This window comes from Gopherus evgoodei, chromosome 7 (genome assembly GCF_007399415.2).
Source record: "Gopherus evgoodei ecotype Sinaloan lineage chromosome 7, rGopEvg1_v1.p, whole genome shotgun sequence".
Taxonomy (NCBI): domain Eukaryota; kingdom Metazoa; phylum Chordata; order Testudines; family Testudinidae; genus Gopherus; species Gopherus evgoodei.
The window spans coordinates 110,188,688-110,211,021 of NC_044328.1; the positions used below are offsets into that span (position 1 = coordinate 110,188,688).

Below are 22,334 nucleotides of genomic sequence, written 5' to 3' on the forward strand. Positions count from 1 at the left end.
CAACCCCATTGGAGGTCTGTAAACGATTCTGCAGTTTGTGATACAATCCTCTGATCTGGACTCCACTTAAATGAATGAATTCCACTTAAATGAAGCCAAGGACAAAGTTCAAGGGTAAACTAATAACCCTTGGGTTTTTTTATGTAGAGAAGCAATTCCTTACAGCACCTTCTAGAGTTGATTCACCCAGTCATTCTCTCTCTCCTTAGGCCAATTGCCATGTTTCCTTTTCCCTCACAGCACGAGCCATTTATACATAGTTCAGACAAATCTGCATTCCCCCTACTAAGTCATTCTGTTGTCCCCTTCCCTCAGCCAGGTGCAAAGCCCAGGGCAATCTCCTCTCCGGCACCTGCCCTAAATTCCTTTGCAATGCCACCTGAGGACGGTGGTCGTAGGGGTCTGGGTGATGTAGTGTCCTGGGTTGAAATTGGGGAAGCAGTTAGGCTAATCATGGACGATCTATGTTCAGTACTTGAATATGGCACCCATCACCACAGTAGCTGAGCCCCTTGCAAGCTGTTTTTTTCATGTATTTATCTTCACAATACCCTGGGGGAGGCAGGAAGTGCCATTTTACACCTGAGGAATACAAAGACTATACGACTTACCAAGGTCACACAGGAAGTCTGTGGCACAGCAGAGAACTGAACGCTGCTCCCCCAAGTCCCAGGCTAATCTATCGCTTCACCAAGTTTCCTCTCCAAGGAGCTGCACTAATTAACCCCCCACTGCTCTCTGTCAGAAAAAGGATGCTCACATGCCACCATATGCAGCACTGGAGCAGGGGCCTGGATTCGGCCTGTAGGTGACACTGCAATATAAAGAACATCACACTCAGGGATGTGTGCAGGAATTTACACCTGATCGCTTTTGGAAGGGCACTTTAGAGCAGCAGCTGTGCGCTACGTCAATGGTCAGAGCTGGTTCCAGGGCCTGAGCGTGGCTGGGGCTGGATCAGTGGCTAGGCTGGAGCAGCGGGCAGGGTATGTATTTTAGATGGATATTGGGGGTGCCCCTGCTTGTCCCCCTTGTGCATGCTCCTGATCACACTGATATTTCAACTTGTCCCTGGCACTGGGAGCCCCCAAATACCAGGTGGCTGTAGCTTTAACAGCATTATCCAAACAGGCTCTGCTTATGCAGGACACAGATCTTACCAGAATAGTCCCAGCAAGTAACGGTAGGCTTCATTGCAGATGCTGCCCCATCCCAGAAATTCACAACACAGTGAAACTGGGCTTGCTTTACTGAAATCTAACAGGAAGCTAATTACCTGACTTGGCTGAGAACACTTCTGAACATACTTCATTGAATCTGCACTCAGTGCCATCCAGCCTGAGTCCACGTAAAGCAGCCTTCTTGGTGTGCTCCTTTGTTTAGTGTTATAAATTGGATTGGCCCAGAAAGCGGCTTACCAGGGCTTGAAAACACCACTCACAGTGCAGAACAGTCCCCTACTACATAGAAACGCCTGGCGAAGGAAAACACCACTCATGTCTGTCAGTATTGATGCACTGTGTGTTCTAGTAGTTAGAGTGCTAGACAGAGAAGCAACACTTGCATTCATTCCTAGTTCTGCCGCTGACCAGCTGTGGAGCTCTTATAAAATTACTTTCCTTCTCTGTGCCACTCGTTCACCATCTGTAAAATGGGGCTGCTGATGATTAATACTACACCTCTACCTCGATATAACGCTGTCCTCGGGAGCCAAAAAATCTTACCAGGTTATAGGTGAAACCGCATTATAGCGAACTTGCTTTGATCCACTGGAGTGTGCAGCCCTGCCTCCCCGGAGTGCTGCTTACGGCGTTATATCCGAATTCGTGTTATATCGGGTCGCGTTATATTGAAGTAGAGGTGTAGTACCTTGCAAACAGAAGAGCTATGAGGCTTAATGCTTGAATATTTGGAACGTGCTTTGAGATCTGTGATAAATGATGCTAGAAAGCTGCAAAGGATTATTATTATTACTTATAATATAGTCCAAAGTTTCAGCTATCCACTCCGAAACTCCAATGGGGCTAAGATAACATACGTATGACTGTTTGGGCTCAGACTGTGTTTTAAATCTCTGAATTCTCTCAGATGGTTGTAACAGCCAGAGACACTTTAAATGAAGATTAAAGATGCCCCATGTTCTGGAGTAACTTGGCCACATGCTAAGTTTCTTCCTACCTCCCACGAGTTAATTGGTGCATGAGGGTTACTCTCTCTTGTGATTATTTTATCCTAGTTAATATAACTATGGATGTTTTCATTATTCATACCGTATGATTTCCAGCTCATCATTCAATCTTTGGTTTCAATCTTTGCTCATCAAAGCCTCATTTAAACTGAGATTAGCCTATTTGAAATCTGTCCGCTGCCGTCATTTCCCTTCCTACATATATTTATTTATTCCTAGCTGTATTCTTTTTGGGTAGCCTTGCCAGGTAGTTTTGATTAGTAACATATTGTTCATGCATCACTGTCATGTAGCCAGCAAAGGCCCAAAGATGCCGTAGGACATACAAACCAAGCCATTATACGATTGTGAAATGAACTTCTCTGAATGGCAGCATGAGCTTTTCATGTCTAAAATCTTTCTCCGTGTAGTTCTATCTGAGCCTGTTTGACCTCTGTTTGGAATACATACTACTTACCCTGACAAAGGTACAGGTCCTTCTGATCTCACGTGAAGGAAACCAAATAACCATACTGGAAAATAAATGTACAGAATTCACTTATTTTCTGAAGCATTAAGAAAAACACTAGAAGGTTTTAGGAAGGAAATACCCTTTGCTCAGCTAAAGCTCTTTTAGCAGATTCTTCTCAGGCAAAGTGGAATGCTAGGTTAGGGGGATAGGAATAGAACTGAATAGTCATTGAAGCAAAGAGAGAGATAATGACTGTAATCTGGTGGTTCGAGTACACACCTGGGTGGGAAAATACCTGGATTTCAATCCCCACTCCAAAGAATATTTAATTATTTATACAAATTGGATCAGCTTGAACAGGAGAGATTGAGGGAGACTCACTTTACAACACTCAGTAATCTGAGGGCTAGAGTACTCACCTGGGATGTGGGAAACCCAGCTTTCAAAATGGGGATTTGAACCTGAATGAGTGGTATTGGGTATAAGGAGACCATTTGTACCCCTTCTGATTTTGCAAATGGCACCTTGTGAATGCAACCATTCAGGAAATGTCAAGTAGTTTGTTTTAACATTTCTGGTTTTCTTCTTTTTTCATTTTAACTGAAACAATTAGCCAGTATTGTCACAAATTCACAAAAATTACAAAATCTGCATTTTTCAGTAAAAAAAAGTTTCAGCTGAAAAATGTCACCCATCTCTAGATAGGAATGAACTGAAGGAGATGAGAGGGCCAAATTTTCAAAGTTAGGGACCTACAGTTGCATGCTTTCAGTGTGATTGCAAATATTCAGTGTGCATGTACAAATCAGATATTTTCACAAGAACATAGACCATTTATTGTCCAGCTGGCTGTGTGCACACACAAAAACCTGATTTGTATACATACACACATAGCATTTGCAAGCATAAGTTCACTGCATGCAAATACGCATATGCAATTGAGTGCTTAGCTTTGGAAATCTGACCCAATGTATATGTGGAGTTGGCCAGTTCAGCTGATTACATGTTCAACATAGATAATAAATCAGGATCATTGCTCAATGCCCACAGGGGCTCTGACTAGAAAGAGAAAGGGAAGATAGCATCAAATTGCAGGCACGCATTTGTGTGTAATATTTCGCAAAGACAGAAGTATTATGCAGTTTACTGGCTTCCCCTGAGTAGCGTTTTGTCATCTAGTTGCTCAATAGTCAAAGGAAAATTCCAATAAAGCTGATTAAGCCTCTAAAGTTCCTGCCTTAAATATAGACAAATAAAAAACAAAAAGGCACTATTGGGAAAGCTGAAATGTGAATTGCTATTGTGACAAAGTTCCTCCTCTACCTTGGTGGGTCCTGCACTTATTGGTAGATTTGCTCACCTCAGTGATCTTCCCCACAGTCCGGATCAACTCCTCCTGTGTCTGAACAGGAGTTGGGAGGTTTAGGGGGAACCTGGGCCCACCCTCTACTCCGGGTTCCAGCCCAGGGCCCTGTGGATTGCAGCTGTCTATAGTGCCTCCTGTAACAGCTGCATGACAGCTACAACTCCTTGGCCTACTTCCCCTTGGCCTCCTCCAAACACCTTCTTTATCCTCACCACAGGACCTTCTTCCTGGTGTCTGATAATGCTTGTACTCCTTAGTCCTCCAGCATCGCACCCTTTCCCTTTCCCTCTCCCTCTCCCTCTCCCTCTCAGGGCTTGTCTACATCAGAAAGTTGCAGCGCTGGTGAGGGAGTTACAGCGCTGCAACTTGGAAGGTGTACACATCTGCAGGGCACCACCAGCGCTGCAACTCCCTGTTTGCAGCGCTGGCCGTACTCCCGTTTTGTCTCGGGTGTAGAGGATCCAGCGCTGGTGATCCAGCGCTGGTAATCCAATGTAGACAGTTACCAGCGCTTTTCTTGACCTCCGTGGAAGGAGGAAGCCTCTGGTAATCAAGCTGGTTTCCTTTCCCGGTTTGCTCTCTCGGTCCCGGAGCCACCCAGCAAACCGCAGGGAAGGAGACCTGCTTGCTCGGGGTTCCGGGACCGAGAGAGCAAACCGGGAAAGGAAACCAGCTTCGCTGCGGTTTGCTCTCTCGGTCCCGGAACCCCGAGCAAGCAGGTCTCCTTCCCTGCGGTTTGCTGGGTGGCTCCGGGACCGAGAGAGCAAACCGCGGCGTTCCCGGTTTGCTCTCTCGGTCCCGGAACCCCGAGCAAGTAGGTCTCCTTCCCTGCGGTTTGCTGGCTGGCTCCGGGACCGAGAGAGCAAACCACGGCGTTCCCGGTTTGCTCTCTCGGTCCCGGAACCCCGAGCAAGCAGGTCTCCTTCCCTGCGGTTTGCTGGCTGGCTCCGGGACCGAGAGAGCAAACCGCGGGGAAGCTGGTTTCCTTTCCCGGTTTGCTCTCTCGTCCCGGAACCCCCCTTGAAGCCGCCCAACAGCGCTGCAGTGTGGCCACATCTAACACCACTTGCAGCGCTGGTTGCTGTAAGTGTGGCCACTCTGCAGCGCTGGCCCTATACAGCTGTACTAATACAGCTGTAACAACCAGCGCTGCAAAATTTTAGATGTAGACATGGCCTCAGCTCCTTGTGCCTCTTGCTCCCAGCTCCTCACAAGCACTTCCTCTCCTCTGGCTCCTCCTCACCTGACTGGAGTGAGCTCCTTTTTAAACCCAGGTGCCCTGATTAGCCTGCCTTGATTAGCTGCAGGTGATCTAATCAGCCTGTCTGCTTTAATTGGTTCTAGCAGGTTTCTGATTACTCTAGTGCAGCCCCTGCTCTGGTCACTCAGGAAACAGAAAACTACTCATCCAGTGACCAGTATATTTGCCCTCTACCAGACTCCTGTAAGCCCCGGTGGGCCAGCTTGTACTCTGCCTTGGTCCCAAGGCCCGCCGGGGATATCAGTTGGCGGCTCCTTCACGGAGCCGAGCACGTGCGTGTACTTGGCAAGGTTCACGTCTGTCCCTAGCACCTGCCCTTTCTGTGGTGAGAAGGAGACCTTGGCGCACGTTTATTTGGAGTGCGCCAGGTTGCAGCCCCTGTTCCAGCTCCTCTTGAATATTTTTCTGAGTTTTTCGTTGCACTTTTCCCCTCACCTTTTTATCTACATGCTCCCCATCCGTGGCCCCACGAAGTCGCGGGATCTCCTTCTCAACCTCCTCTTGGCCCTGGCCAAACTGGCTATCTACAACACCAGGGAGAGGAGGTTGGCCGACGGGATTTCCTGCGACTGTGGGGCCTATTTCCGTTCCTCCGTCTGCTCATGCATCCGGGCAGAGTTCCTCTGGGCGGCGTCCACTGACTCCCTTGACGCCTTCGAGGAGCAGTGGGCGTTGTCCGGGGTTCTCTGCTTGGTGTCCCCATCAGGTTCCCTTCGTTTAGCCCTATGACCTCACTCCCAATCCTGTTTTTTCATTAGTTGTCCCCCGTAATTATTTGGTGTCCCAGACCTGTGGGTCCTCCCCTTAGGCTGGGGGGAGGCCCTTTAGAAGTGGGCGGGCTTTGCCCACCCACCTCCGCTGGATGCCAATAGGACCAGACTCCTGTATTCCACTGGCCTGGGTCTGTCACACTATGAATAATATCTAACAAAAGAAAATACACGGTGATTTTTAAAAATTGATCAGAGGCCATTGGAAAAGGTTTCTATGGGAATCTGCATGGCAAGTAGGATAACCATGAGAGAAATCATTAAGTCCTAAACTCAGATAAAGTTCCATCTTGAGGTAGGAGGGTAGCTGGGACAAGAACTAATGAGCTTTATCTGCAGGAAGGGAGATTTAGGTTAGATCTTGGGAAAAAAATCTAACTATACTGGTAATTAAACTCTGGAATTGCTTCCAAGGAAGGTTATGGAAACCCTTTTATGGAGATTTTTAAGATCAGGCTGGACAAACACCTGTCAGGGATGGTCTAGATTTATTTTGTCCTGTCTCAGTGCCAGGGGATGGACTTGATGACTTCTCAAGGTCCCTTCTAGCCCTGCATTTCCATGATTCTATTACTTCAATCCAGGAGTCCTGATTCCCAGTCCCTTGTTCTAAGAGACCACATATTTTCCCTATGTGGTAACAGTGACCTATTTCCTTTGTTCTGCACGCTCACAGGATCTCTGTTGTCTGTGATAGTTTGCAGTTAGGGGCTATCATAAACAGATAGCTAAGGGTTAATGTCTCTTTCACCTGAAGCACCTGACCAGAGGACCAATCAGGAAACCGGATTTTTTCAACTCTGGGTGGAGGGAAGTTTGTATCTGAGGTCTTTGTTTTCTGTCTGCCTGCTTTCTCTGAGCTTTGGAGAAGTAGTTTCTACTTTCTAGTCTTCTGTTTCTAAGTGTAAGGACAAAGAGATCAGATAGTAAGTTATATGGTTTCTTTTCTTTGGTAGTTGCATGAATATAAGTGCTGGAGTGCTTTGATTTGTATTCTTTTTGAAGAAGGCTGTTTATTCAATATTTCTTCTAAGCAATTGACCCTGTATTTTGTCACCTTAATACAGAGAGACCATTTGTATGTATTTTCTTTCTTTTTATATAAAGCTTTCTTTTTGAGACCTGTTGGAGTTTTCTTTTCTGGGAAATTTCAGGGAAATTGAATCTGTACTCACCAGGGAATTGGTGGGAGGAAGAAATCAGGGGGAAATCTGTGTGTGTTGGATTTGCTAGCCTGATTTTGCATTTCCTCTGGGTGAAGAGGAAAGTGCTTTTTGTTTCCAGGACTGGGAACGGAGAGGGGGAGTCACTCTGTTTGAATTCACAGAGCTTGTGTCTGTGTATCTCTCCAGGAGCACCTGGAGGGGGGAAGGGAAAAAGGTTTATTTCCCTTTGGTGTGAGACTCAAGGGATTTGGGTCTTGGGGTCTCCAGGGAAGGTTTTTCAGGGGGACCAGAGTGCCCCAAAACACTCTAATTTTTTGGGTGGTGGCAGCAAGTACCAGGTCCAAGCTGGTAACTAAACTTGGAGGTTTTCATGCTAACCCCCATATTTTGGACGCTAAGGTCCAAATCTGGGACTAAGGTTATGACAGGGGCCATGACTGACATTTTGCTCCTGGCTGGAGTTAACTATGAAGTAAAAAATCCAGCTGGCTAATTTGCCAAGTCTGAGAGCTATGGGAAGATACCTTGTCCACCATCTCACTGCCAGACCTATTTCTGGTCTTCCTTTTATAAAACCCAGTTAAAGGTGATGTGCTGTGTGTGGCTCTTTGATGAAGTCCTCCCCCTTTCCTTTGGCAAAGAGTCAGAGAGGGCCAGACCACATCTTCACTTATTGGTGGGGTGGAATGGAGGACAGAATTTGGCTCAGCTTGTTTTCCACATGTTTCATCAAAAGAGCAATGCCTCATATGTACATTTCCCTGTGTCACCACTAGACCTCCTACACACAGTCCTCTGTGGTTTTAAACAAAGAGAGAAAGAGATAGGGCCCAATCTTGCATGGTCCTGAGCTCTTTCATGCATGTTAGGACCCAGAGACAGAGGGTCAGATTCTGCTCAAAAGTCAATGATGCTATTCTAGATTTACAGTGATGCAAGAAATCCGAATCTGACCCAGGAGGGAGGGAGAGGTGAACTCCATGGCTGTTTATGATAAACTGTAAAGTTTGTTTCCTTTATGTGATTCCTCCTCAGCAGGGCTTGATCACTGGAGCTCATTGTTCCAGTACAGGCCGTGATTCACAATATTACAACAGGGCTGAGTTAGGCTTCTGGGAGTTTCTAATTACCTATCATTACAATCGGAACTTTTTTTTTCCAATTTGGATCAGAAATATGTTTTCTTGGGAGTATTATATTTTATAACATCAGTTCGTCACTGTTTATTAGATTCATCATCTAGAGACTAAGGTAATATCATCTCTGATTGCTTAAACACAGCCATAGAAAGAAACATTTCCAAACAGAAAACAGAATGGGCAGCAAAAAAAAAAAAATGGGAATTTTTTATGTCTTGATCCTCACTACCTTGAAAGGAGGAGAGACTGCTTTATTTTTAATAGGTAGGATCCTCAGCTGGAAAAATTGATGGCATTCTATGAAAGTCCAACTCCACTCCACTGGAGCTATACCCATTTACCCTAGCTGAAACTCTGGAGCAACATTTCTTTCTTGAAAACTCTCTTAAAAAAATAGGTACAGTAGAATTTAGTGAACAGGGACACCTGCCTGGACTGAGAAACCCAGATACTGGAGGCTTGAACTTAATCTTATTGAAATCAGTAGCAAAATCCAGTGGTGCTGAAACAGTTTGTGTAGTGGGGGTGCTGAGAGCCATTGTACCAAACTGTTAACCCTTGATATAATGGAAACCACTGCAAGTCAGGCAGTGCTGCGGCACCCCCAGAATCCCTAGTTCCAGTACCAATGGCAAAATCTAATTGGCTTCAATAGTTCAGTAGTGTAAAATCTGGTTCTAGTTGTGCCTAGGCATGATGGTGATTTGTGGCCTATAAACACGATAGCTAGATAGCTAGATAGATCCCTAACAACAGAATTTGTGATTTAGATTGTAAGTTCTTTGGGGCAGGGACTTTGCTTTCCAATTTGCTTCTATAATGCCTCACCCATTTGGAGCACTTATAAAATAATAACTTTTTATAAAAGTTTATAAAAATAATAACTTATAACAACAACCAGCGTCAGGCAATCAGAGAATCATAGAATAATAGAATATCAGGGTTGGAAGGGACCTCAGAAGATCATCTAGTCAAATCCTCGGCTCAAAGAAGGACCAATCCCCAACTAAATCATCCCAGTCAGGGCTTTGTCAATCCTGATCTTAAAAACCTCTAAGGAAAGAGATTCCACCAGCTCCCTCGGTAACCCATTCCAGTGCTTCATCGCCCTCCTAGTGAAAAAGTTTTTTCTAATATCCAACCTAAACCTACCTCACTGCAACTTGAGACCATTACTCCTTGTTCTCTCATCTGCTACCACTGAGAACAGTCTAGATCCATCCTTTTTGGAACCCCTCTTCAGGTAGTTGAAAGCAACTACCAAATCCCCCCTCATTCTTCCTTCCGCAGACTAAACAATCTCAGTTCCCTCAGCCTCTCCTCATAAGTCATGTGCTCCAGCCCCCTAATCATTTTTGTTGCCCTTCGCTGGACTCTTTCCAATTTTTCCACATCCTTCTTGTAGTGTAGGGCCCAAAACTGGACACCGTACTCCAGATGAGGTCTCACCAATGTCAAATAAAGCGGAATGATCACCTCCCTTGATCTGCTGGCAATGCCCCTACTTATACAGCCCAAAATGCTGTTAGCCTTCTTGGCAACAAGGGCATACTGTCGACTCATATCCAGCTTCTCATTCGCTGTAACCCTAGGTCCTTTTCTGCAGAACTGCTGCCTTACCATTCGGTCCCTAGTCTGTAGCAGTGCATGGGATTCTTCCATCCTAAGTGCAGTACTCTGCACTTGTCCTTGTTGAACCTCATCGGATTTCTTTTGGCCCAATCTTCTAATTTGTCTAGGTCCCTCTGTATTCTATCCCTACCCTCCAGTATATCTACCACTCCTCCTAGTTTAGTGTCATCTGCAAACTTGCTGAGGGTTCAGTCCATGCCATCCTCCAGATCATTATCTATCATCCAATCAGGGCTACCACCTTCAGAGCCAATGTTCCGGGGCACCAAATCCCCATTTGTGTTTATTTGTTGTTTTGCTTGTACCTTTTGTGGGAGAGAAGGGCAGGTAGACACTGAAAATGTTTTCCTCCTTGGGTGATAAGGCCAGCCTTGGTAACAACTCATAGCAAACTCCTCAGGAAGTATTAAGGGAAACTTCTACCCTCTCACCCCCAAATAGTCCAAATGAATTGTGCACAGATTTGTAAGGTCTGAATCTCCTCTCGCACTGCTGTTAATAGGAGTAGCTCCAATGAAATCAATGGGGATACAAGCTATTTGGCCAAAGCCTGAGGTCTTTTTCCAGCAAAACTTCCACTGAAGTCAATGGGAGTTTTGCCTGAATACAAACAGAATGAAAACTGATCCTGAGATGTGAGCAATCCTTACTCTTGTGAGTAGGTCCATTGTCTTCAACCATGTTTTGCATGTGGGTTGAGGATTAGTCATATGAGGAAGTGTTGCAAGATCAGGCCCTGGAACTTGGTTCTTGGAGGGCCTGATCCAAAGCCCATTGGATTCAGACGGGAATATTCCCCTTGACCTAAGGGGCTTTGGATCAGGTTCTAATTGCTCTGTTATTGTATCTGTTTGTATAATTAAAACACAAATGTAGTTGTCCTATACTACATGAAACAAATGGCTACACAAATACATTTTTTTAAAGTTAATATAAAGAACAATTTCATGGCCTTTGTCCTATCAGGCCCTTTAAAAATTGCATTTTTTTAATTCCTTCTCAAGATCACATAGCAATTAAAAATATCAGTTCACATCCATTCCTATTATCCAGCACGAGGACTCATAAATGGATTTATGCTTATTAAGCATACTCCATGAAACTAGTTTACAGCAATATATGGGCTAGAAACTTTAATTCTTTCAGACAAACTGAATGCTTAAGATCACAAGCCATTTAAAAAGATCTTTGATTGTGTTTAATCCATTTTTAATACAACTATTTGTCTGCCTGGCATTGTGTGGTTTATAGAATAAGATACTTTAGAGACAGAAAAAAGGCTATTAGAGTATCTAATTAATCTCTCTTTGCAAGAGTCTATTCTTCAGTACCTTGATCCAATCTAATTTGAAAAATGTCTCAGAATATGAGGTTTTCCATTTCCACCATTTCCCTTATGGGAATATTCTACAGTCTAATAGAAATCACTGTTAGGAAACTTCCTGATATTTAAGCTTACATTTTCCATTGGTTAGTCTTACCCTATTAGTCTTAATTATTCCACTTGTAGCACCCTAAGTCCACTTTCTCTCTCTCTCTTTGATGTTTACAGACTTCAAATATTTGCAGATGGTTAGAATGTCCTGCCTTAGTCATTGCTTCTCCAAGCTCCCCTCTGTTTATTGATAAGGATGTAGTGCACTCCTCCTCCACTACTTCCTCCAGTCTGAGGAACCATCCTACAGGGCACAAAGCTTTGTCAACAAAAGAGAAAGAAAAAGCAACAGAGTGAGAGAGGGTTGTTAGGTCAGATCAGTGGCCAAGACAAACACTCATGCTCACGCTAGGGAATTGTTTGCATTCAGTTTCTTTTATGGATGATTTTTCCCTTCTGCCCTTTTGCCCCCGTCAGCTGTTCTATTCCCTTCGCTTTGTTTGACCAAAAGCACAGACGAGGATGCAAGGGCAACCAACCAAGACCCTCAAGTGCTGGTTTGGAGCTGGAGTCTGCTCCTGTTCTGTCATGTGTTTCTTCCACTTTCTTGCAAAAGCCCCCAGTATGTCATAGGCATAGCATGGTTGGGTCTGAGGAGAATGAACATGTTTATTAGATGCCTAGCTACATGCTCCCCTCTTTGGCTCCTACTTGGTAGCTGTGAAATGGGACTTTCCTTAATGCAAGATCAGGCTGCCCTGTGCTCGTTCTCCAGCTCACCCCCTTTTTATCCTGCACTTAGTACATGCAAACACTTCTCCCATGTTACGGCTCAGTGCTCTCCTGGGGACAGAAGGTGAAATGCTAGCCTCATTTAAGTCAATGGCAAAACAACCATTGACTTCAACTGGGACAGGATTTCAGGTAGAATTACTGTTCTTCAGAGGCAGTGAGGGATTAAAAGTGTGCCACATGAATGCTCTGGTTAAAGTGAAAGACTTGCTAAGCAGATATAAGGTCCAAACACAAAAGTTACAGAGGGTCAATGTTCCAGTTCAGTGAAGTGTGGCAACAGTTCCAAGGCAATGAATTGCTTAAAGGAACTAAGTAGCTCTCAGTGTGCACTGTCAAGAGCCTAAGGCTGAGATTTTCAAAGATAAGGGATTTGGACACCTCATTCCCATTCATTTTTGTTTGGAATCAGGCATCCAACTCCTCTTGGTGGGCTTCAAACTCACAACCTAAGAAAGCAATAGCCATGCTCCAAGCACAGTGCGGGCTGGTGCCCAAGATCTCCTGATGGATGGCACTGCTATGGAAACTCGACTCCTGGAGACAAATCCATTCTGAAGTCAATGGAGTTACACCAGGGATAAATTTGGCCTCCTGCATTATGCAAGCACTCATGGATTAGTGGCATACTGGTAAACACAGGCTGTGATAGTGACGCAATAGGTGGTATTTCTACATGGGAGAACCAGGCACAGGAACTGACTTGAGCCCAAGGTGTGGCAGTCAATGTGCAAAGCTATTAATTTGTGCAGAAGAAGCCAAAAGCAGGGAAGTCAATAATATAGTAAGTTTATATAATCAATAAGTGACAGGAAGAAGGAATCTGATACAATGAGAAAAACTTCCCTTTTTTTCTCATAACACAAAAATAGGAGTCACCAAATGAAATGAATAGGCAACAGATTTAAAACAAACAAAAGGAAATATTTATTCACACAATACACAGTCAACCTATGGAACTCTTTACCAGAGGTTGTTGTGAAGGCCAAGACTATAACAGGGTTCAGAAAAGAACTAGATAAATTCATAGAGGATAGGTCCATCAATGGCTATTAGCCAGGATGGGCAGGGATGGTGTCCCTAGTCTCTGTTTTCCAGAAGCTGGGAATGGGCAACAGGGCATGGATCACTTGATGATTACCTGTTCTGTTCAGTACCTCTGGGGCACCTGGCATTGGCCACTGTCGGTAGACAGGATACTGAGCTAGATGGACCTTTGGTCTGACCCAGTATGGCCATTCTTACATTCTTATATTCTCTACGCCCTCTGGCTGATTAGGAGTTGGCTGTGGAAGCAACTGGAGCAGTTGTGATGACAGCAGCTCAACAGTTCCAGCTGGGTGTGAACAAGACAACTGTGTGCACAAATTAAGCATACAATTTCATGCATAGTTTTGTGCAGACAATTGCACCTGTACAGTTAACATTAGACTTATAGCGTGCATCAAACTGTTTCATTTTATCAACCATTTAACCACATTTTAAATGCATGTGGCACAGAGGACAATAGCCAGCAAGCTAATTTCCTTGAAGTTTCCTAAACTTTAGCAGTTGTGCCACGTGAGACAGCCCTTTCCTTCTTTTCATTCTCCCTAACCCCTCACCTAGGGAGGATTCACTTCTCAGACACCACAGTCCAGTCCTCAGGCATTGGCCAAGCATCCTGCCCTCTGTATGGAGATGCAATGACTGTAGGCAGTGCCTACAAAAGGATGCAATGAAATCATAGATCTCACCAAGACCACTGCAATGTAAATTGTCAGCTTAGCCTCTATCCAGCTTCTACTCCACTGGACTATGCACACACTTACTTACATCTGCTCTTTGCAGATGGAAAAACCTGTTAAAAATTCCAACCCTTGTAAGCACCCTTTAAATAGTCTAACAGCTGTGCACAAACAAGCCTCTGCCTTGCACCCGCACTCTGGCCCCACCCCAGTACGTGCAAGCTGGTGCTAGCATGTTTAAAGTGTGCAAGCAAGTATTAATGCAAATGCAGATGTTTGCAACTGCAAAGTGTGGGTGCAAGTTGATACAACTGCAGCTCATGGAAAATTCCACATAAAATGGCTCTACATTGATTTGATTCTGAATTCCTAGGAAGGAAAGTTCTTAACACACAGGGATCTGAGGTGCAAAGGTCAGCTCTAGATCCATATCTGAATTCTCCAAGTTCGGGGTGTTTGGATCCAGTTCTGGCAGAGTTGGACATGCTGTTTTGTTCAGGCTGAAGATGTGGATTCCTATCCAGCACGTCACTAACCCCTGTCTGAAGCTTTCAAATTGCTGAGACGCACCAGGACCCATGCCCCTGCCTTACAGCCAAGCCAGCAAACAACTGTCCCAGCAATAATACGGCAGCGAGAGGATATGAAATGTGGCCTGTCATCTGTACAAGGTATTTCATCAGTAACCAGATGGTTCAGAAATGTGCTTAACAGCAAAATTGTGTAAGGGCAAGAAAAGTGAAGGCAAAGAGCAAGTGTGGCAATCTCCCCTCTCCCCACCCCCGAGATAATAAAGGGAATGAAGAATGGAAAGGGGAGCTGCCATTCAGTTCAGATTATGGAACCAAGCAAGCAAAGGCCCTAAAAGGAGCTATCACAGGCTGTTCCTTTATTACGTTATTTACTGTTGACTGGCTGATCTGGCTGATTATATGTTGTAAAGAGAGTGTAAAGTTTCATGTGTTTTGTTTCCCTTGTTTCTGGAACTGCTATCACTAGATAAAATTGTGTTTTATGATACTTTTATCAGGAGCAGTACTTTCCTTAATTCAGAGTAGTTTCTGCAAAACAACAGCAGCCTCCAGTGCGCAAAGCCAGGGAACTTGTGCAGAGCGTGGATTTAATTAACTACAGAGCCAATTTTCGGTCTAACTGAAGCTAGTTTCCTGTGTCATTAAACCCAGTGAGGTCTACTCTGCTCTCCACACTGAAGTCCAAGTAATGTTCATGGTTCTTCTCCATGAGCAGCTGAAAAACCTATTTCATTTGCACCCATCCACTGTACTTTTACTAGGGTGGATGGGCACAACAAAAGCTGACAATGGCTTGCTCAGGTGGACAATGAGTGATTTGTTTTCAGTATCTTATCTGTGGTGTTTTGGTTAAGATATATGTTGTGCCTCGCACAGAATGGATGCATGCTATCTGGCTGCATAGATAGGGGCGGCTCTAGGTATTTTGCCGCCCCAAGCATGACAGGCAGGCTGCCTTTGGCGGTTTGCCTGCAGGAGGTCCCCGATCCCACCGATTCAGCGGCATGCCTGCGGGAGGCCATTGAGGTGACAGACAGAGCGACCCCCGTGGCTTGCCGCCCCAGGCACCCGCTTGGTGTGCTGGTGCCTGGAGCCGCCGCTGTGCATAGATCCTCAGCCTGAGAGTGAATTAGCTTCATGGCACACTTTGTGAAAAATCCATGTCACTGCTGTTGTGTCTCTAATGTTCCCCGCTGCATCTGATTATCATGGGAGTCTCTTAGATATTTGGGATTTATACCAAACTCCATAACATCCAGGTGCTGATGAGATTGTTTCTCATAAGAAGTAGCCTGTGCACTGATATATGTGGACAAAACAAGGTAGAATTCCAGCCTTCCCTTTGAATACCTTAGATATGGTCTCAGGTTACAGCTTTCTGTAATGTTGCATCCCCGTCATTTAAAAAATAGAATGTCTGTGAGCAGAATGCTGATGGAAGGTGCTAGAATGAGTGAGCTGGAGTCTGAACTCCTCTACTGAGCCACAGAACAGGCAGTGGCAATGCAATGTGCCTCAACCCTGACCTGTATGGACTCTCTTTAGGCCTAAAAGAGGAATTCACTCTATTCAACCCTTGGCCTCTCTACTGGGACTGTGTTGGTGGTTTTTGTGAGGAGGACACAAGTCCACTTGGAATTGGAGAGAGACCCATCAAAAGGAAATTGGCCCTGTTCTGAGTTTTCAAAGAAGATTCCAGGGCTTTGACTTTGGCACCTTTCACCAGCCCCACCAGTCACTTTGAATACTGTGTAAATAACCAGTCACCTAATAAGGTGCTGCCTGGAGTGAGTAATGGGTTGTGAAGCAGGTAAAGCAGGTGCTAAACATTTGCCCCAAGAAGAAGACTGAGATCAACACATCATGCTGTGATATTTTATGTCCCATTGCCCGGCAATGCCATACACCTCCTCAATGCCAGCTCACTGGGTCCCTTCTAAAAAGGTGGCATTTGGGGGGTTTGGTTTCTCTATTAGCAAAGGCATTCATGTTTGTTATTCTCAGGCTGGCAGCATCTCTACCAGTTAACTGAGTAACCTACCTCTAATTAAAGATTAAAATAATTAAGAGCTAGCTCAGAGATTTGGAAACAACATACGAAGTTTTTCTCCTCTAGGTAACTGTTGCCAATCCAGATCAGGTCAGTAGGAAGTGAAGTCGTTACCACCTGACAGCTGCTCAGTGACCTCTCTGTGAATTGAGACTGGTCATCTCAGTCCAGTTCCTAATGGAAAGGAGTCCATGTCATGGAAACCACAATTGTGTGTGACATTAACAGGCGCCCTTGTCTGTGATCTTAGCAATGAGGCCCATCACTCATCAGGGCAGAAAAACTGATCTTCAGAAGGTGGGTCCCTCTGCACTGGAAATGAGGCACATCATTATTATTCACCTAGCACCCATATGAAAGGTGTTATACAGACTGATTTGAAGACAGAGCCCCTGCCCATTAGAGCTTATACTTTATACAGACATATAGAAATGGACGTGAGAAGAAACAAAAAGCAACAGGCACCCATCTGCAGGAGGTGTTCTGGGGATACGTGCCTGTGCTAGACCTGTTCTGTGGTTCCAGAAAAGATTCCTGGGCTTGAATTGGGCACCTTTCCCCAGCACTATCATTCAGTTTTAATACTGTAATAACCAATAGCCTACAAAGGGGCTGCCTGGGGACATTCAGAGTCCCTTGTGGATAATAGGTTTTAAAGCAGATGAGGGAGAGCGTGGGTGTTCCCCCCAATGAAAAATGAATAATTATATAACTAAGTCGCTTTGCTTTCTAATGCAATACATATTGGGAACCTTGCACATGGACTACAGTGTGTGCATTGTTCCATGTCAGCGGATAAATAATTCACCATCTGAAGACTTGGAAGCTTTTTCTTGCAGCTCAGGATTATTGTTTCACTTGACGCTGGAAGCTAGCTCCCTTTCTTTCCCTTCTTCCCAGGAGAATGTGGTCACTTTGCACCTTGAGTGGTATGCAGGCCAGTGCTCCACCAAGCTTGCCTGGCCATCAATGTGTGCATCTGCCAGAGTTACATGAAGAGCTGATTTCATCTGGACTTAATTGTATTTTGGTTTTTTTGTATTTTGCTTCACAGTGGTTTTACAGCTGTTGCCTTTTGAGCTTTTTCCAACTTAATTTAAAAGCTAAGGCTAACTTAGGGCCAAATATGTGTGTGTGAGGGGGTTATTTTTGTTGTTTTAATCGCAGGGTGGATGTGTGTGAAAACACATCTGACAGGGATGTCTCTGTGTGGTGTCCTTTCAGAGTCTGTTCCAGCCAAATGAAGAAATCAATAAACTCCTCTTGAAAGAGAGAAACCAAAACCAAATCCCCAGATCTGAAGATCATCAAATTCTGGAGAAGCCTGGTGATGCCAAGATGGTCCTTTTTCTGTTCTTTGGTATTTGGGGGCAGTAGCAGAATCAATGTAGACCTCCAGTAGGAGTGGCAATATTTTAGTGTAAGAATATATGTGGCTCCAATATCTTTAATATCAAAAGACTAAGGGTCTGAGCCAAATCCTACTGAATTCATATAAAGTTTTTCCTTTGACTTCCAATGGCTTTGGATCAGGCCCTAAAACTTTAAAAGTCAAATGTGAAACGTGGAATAAACCACATGGCCCTGAACCTGCACCATTCAAATCAATGGGCACTTTGCCAGTGACTTCAATGAGTATTGAGCCCTGTATCTGTAGCCTTCCGTTTAAAAAAGGTATCGACATCTACATCAGAGCTGTTCAAAGGGACTGAAAGAGAAGGGTGTAGGTTGTGCATGTACACACTATGTACCCATGTTCCACATCAAGTAGGCCAGCAAAGATGTAGGTGCTGCACAATTGGCAGGGCAAATAATTGCAATATTGAAATAGACTCAAACTGCAACATTTTGATCAAAAGTTAAGGGAATTGCTTTGGCACATATTAAAGATGGAGGGCCAAATGCTCAGCTGGAGTAAATTGGTGCAGCTGCATTGAAGTTAATGGGGCTACGCTGCTGATTTACACCAGCTGAAGATCTATCCATTAATGCATTTGCAAAAGTAGGTGCTGGATCCAGGACTGAGTTCTAATGCCTCACATTTTGGGTTGCAGGGAGTGGGGTGTGTCCTTCATACCTGGAGTTTTGTTTTCTGCCCATCTCTAATGCAAATCTGATACTTGGAAACACGAGTGAAAGTACATATTTTGAGGGAGAAATTTATGAGCCCATCATTTGTAAGTTCAGTCCATTCTGCATATATATGGTTCACTAGTGCAACAAAGAGGGCATACATGTTCTTTGCACAATTAATTGTGTATTTTGTGATTAATGAACTATTAGATTGCTAAATCACACAGTGGGTGTCATTCATTTTGTTTAAGAAGAAGAATATGAATTAGAAGGTATTTCATTTTTACAGTGTTGAGGCTCTGAAACCAAACATCTGGGTAATATTATGCAACAATTGCATTAAAACACACATTAAATTTCCAACAGTTCCAGGCCTTGTTTGTCTGAAAATTGACTTGGAGCACAGACACTTATCAAAAGAGGCCTAAACAAATTTCAGCACAAGCTTTATTTTTTTGCTGACTGAAAATCAAGGTCTTCTAGGGCTGCAGTTGCTGAGGCAACAAAAAGGAGAACATTAAATGATCAACATGAAGGCCAAAGCTATCAGAGTTGGAATGACCAAAAGTTAATATTTAACTTGAACCTGCTATTTGTTTAAAAACCTTTAGCTCAATTTATGTTACCAATTGCCTGGTGGAGCTACTTCAAAAATAACTGTGGACCATAGAAATTTTCATAGAAGTTCAGACCATAGGTCCATATATTTGGGTATCCTGTCTCTGATAGCAGTCAAAACCACCATAATGGGCAATTTTGCAATAACATGCATATGTGGGAAGTTTTTCCTCTAATCCTATGTGTCTGATGGTCAGTTTATATCTTTAAGCATGAGCAATGAGATTGTTTGCCCTAATTAATATCACTGTGGATGATATTTTCAGTATCTATCAAAATGTCTAATTCTTTTTAAATTTTATCACGCTCTGTCATGCGGCAATGAATTCCAGAGATTAATTACTCTATGCACTGAGCCCAGAAGACATGGAACAGATGGAGGATGAGTTTGATGGAAGTCAGGGTATACGGAAATAGACTAGAACTAAAGATGGAGCAGAATGAAATGACCCACCTACCTCCAGTGCAGTCAGGTATTTTCCTCAAATGCCATCTTCAACCAGTGCTGTCTCAAAGATCTGGCAGTTCGCTGCCTTCCCAAATTCCATGCCGTTTTTTTCACCCAAGGAAGTGCCACCTCTGAAAAGCCAGTAGGAACATAGCAGCTTTGCCACTTAACAAGCCTATTGCTAGTTTAAAGGTGGGGTAAGGAGGGTCACAACTGAGCTACCTGGACAGATCTGCAGCTAGTGTAAATCAGTCACTGACGCATTGAAATCAAAGGAGCTATGCTGCTTTACATCTGGTCCCCTATTTCTTTTAGGATATCTATCTCTTCTGGAGCTGATTCACCCCATTGCTTAATGAAAATATCCAGGAGGAAAACTGCCCACTTTCTACTCCCAAGCCTACCAGAAAAGTCTCACCCAGCCCAAGAAAACATTCTTCAAAAGGTCTGATTTTCTGTGTACCACCATCTGGCACTAAACATTCATTCTGTCTGGTGATTTATTGATCCATACTGGAAATCATCAGAATAGCTATGCACCATCACGGAGACAATGCATTCATTTCTAGCATACATTAGCACAGACTTTCCTTGGGGAGTGGTGAGATGTTGCCACTCCATTTCAAGTTTCCCAATCCCTCTGAAGATTTCAGTTCAATGGAAATATGACAGCTGTCTGCCTTGTGACTCTGACTAAGTGTCAACAGACCCTGGGCAAAAACTGTTGGGTCTCTGAGGCTGTTGCCCACTCACATCACTCCACTGAATCATGTCCAATTCTTATTGTCCTTGTCATCTTCCTGTTTTCCTCCCTCTGTTCACCAAACCCAGAGGAAACTGGAGATAAAACTGCATTCAGTCATTTCAACATGGGACAAAGATTTTGAGCATTAAGTCTCTGCAAAAAAATAAAAATAAAAAATCATATGCAACAGCGCTGTGACACACAATTGTGAGGCCCAGCCATGTTATAAAATGATCCCTTCCTGTCAATGCAGATAGGAAAAAAACCTACCCTGCATGTTACAAATATGTGAAGGAACCCTGGTTTAACCATGTTTATTTTCCACTGTCCCCTAACATGGGCTTAGATTGTGCCAGGGTGTATGCCTTCATGCATGGAGCTCACCTTTCCATCTGGAAGGACATATGTGCTGTTTCTTTAAAACTTTAGCAGGAAGTCAGTTGGGAGGAGCTGGGAAGGTGACAGAGGAAGTCCTGAATTCCCTGGAATCTTTTAGGGCATATGGGTGGAGCTGCCACCGAGGATCTGACCCTAAGGATTTGACTCATTGATTTTTGTCTGAGCAAAATATAACTGGAGCTGCCATATAGGAAAGAAAAGGTACACGCACAAATAAAATTGCTGAGTTTGGTTTGCTGTTATTGATGGAGTTATAGTGTTCACAGATCTGCAGAGTTTCACAAATTTCAACATATTTACCTAAAAATGCTATTTCCTCTTTGTTGTTTGTTAGCCTCCCGTTCAGCATGTTTCAGTAACCTGATCAGGGAGCAAAAATAATATCGTTTGACTTGGATACCACCACTAACAGACACTGAATAGTTCAAGTCAACGGCCTGATAATTATTCATTCAAACTATTTGGCAAATATAAAGACATTCAAAGAAAATGTGAATGACTTGCCAACCCAAAAGGGGGAAAATCTCATAACTAAACACTATTTGTAACTAATAGGTCTACAAGTTCCAGGTCTGAGTGAGGGCTTCGGGATTGAGGAAAATCTATATCTATACATAATATATTCAAGGATCATTCACTCACCACTGACTACTGCTACTCTGGGGTTAAGAACAAGAGGTGTTTAACAGTGCACAGAAAAGCTATGCTGCACTTTAAGACTATTTCAATGGACTCCCGTTCAATAAGACTTCTACATCATAAACACAGGAGACAGTCATTATTATATATGCTGCTAATTCCTTTCTGTGGGAAAGGGGTTGCATGGACACATCCCCTCATCCATCTAGCTGTCTTGCTTTCTAAGCAAATGCACCATCTTCATCACCATAATATTTGAATGCCAGCTCTTAGGCTTCCCTTCTCAGGGACCTTAAATGAGGCTTATTTTAAGCACTCAACATGCTCTTTCCAGAGTCTCCTTCCATGCGTTCTTTACATCTTCACCACAATAGTAGGAACCTGTCACAAAGGGAAAGAAATGATCAAAAAATACATCTGTAATAGGTATGATGCTGGCAGACCAGGTGCCAATCTATTCCAGAGCCCCAGGCCAATTCTCTTGTGTATTAGTATAGACCAAAGTGATTGTTAAATTTGTAAGTGTATATTTGTTGTTTAAATTTCATGAAAACTAGTGGGATGTTACTTACATTGCTTCCACTTATCTGTATCCCATTTTATAATGTAGCAGCAAGCACTGACATTGTGGATACCCCAGTGTGATGGGTTCGGTCACAGAGACCCCTTTGGGACTGTCACCTGATGTGCTGAGACTACCTCTCAGCCTGTTTTCCCTGCCAGCTTGGGTCTTCAGAACCCTGGCTTTTCGAGCCACACACATCAGTCTGCTCCAACACAGACCCCGGGGTCTGAACCACAGGCCCCAAAGCTGCAGATTTAACTGAAAACAACTTAAGATCCTGTCTTTAGCAACCAGACACCTAGCTCCCAATGGGATCCAAACCTCAAATAATCCGTTTTACTCTGTATAAAGCTTATACAGGGTAAACTCACAAATTGTCTGCCCTCTATAACACTGA

At 43.9% G+C, this 22,334-nt stretch overlaps 1 long non-coding RNA gene across 1 annotated transcript; it reads left to right on the forward strand.

Moving 5' to 3' along the window:
- The first annotated feature begins 898 nt into the window (after positions 1-898).
- On the forward strand, positions 899-18,783 carry LOC115655195. Its single transcript, XR_004001347.1, has 3 exons — positions 899-986; positions 14,367-14,538; positions 17,675-18,783. It is a non-coding gene; the product is annotated as an uncharacterized LOC115655195 (long non-coding RNA).
- Positions 18,784-22,334: the final 3,551 nt, after the last annotated feature.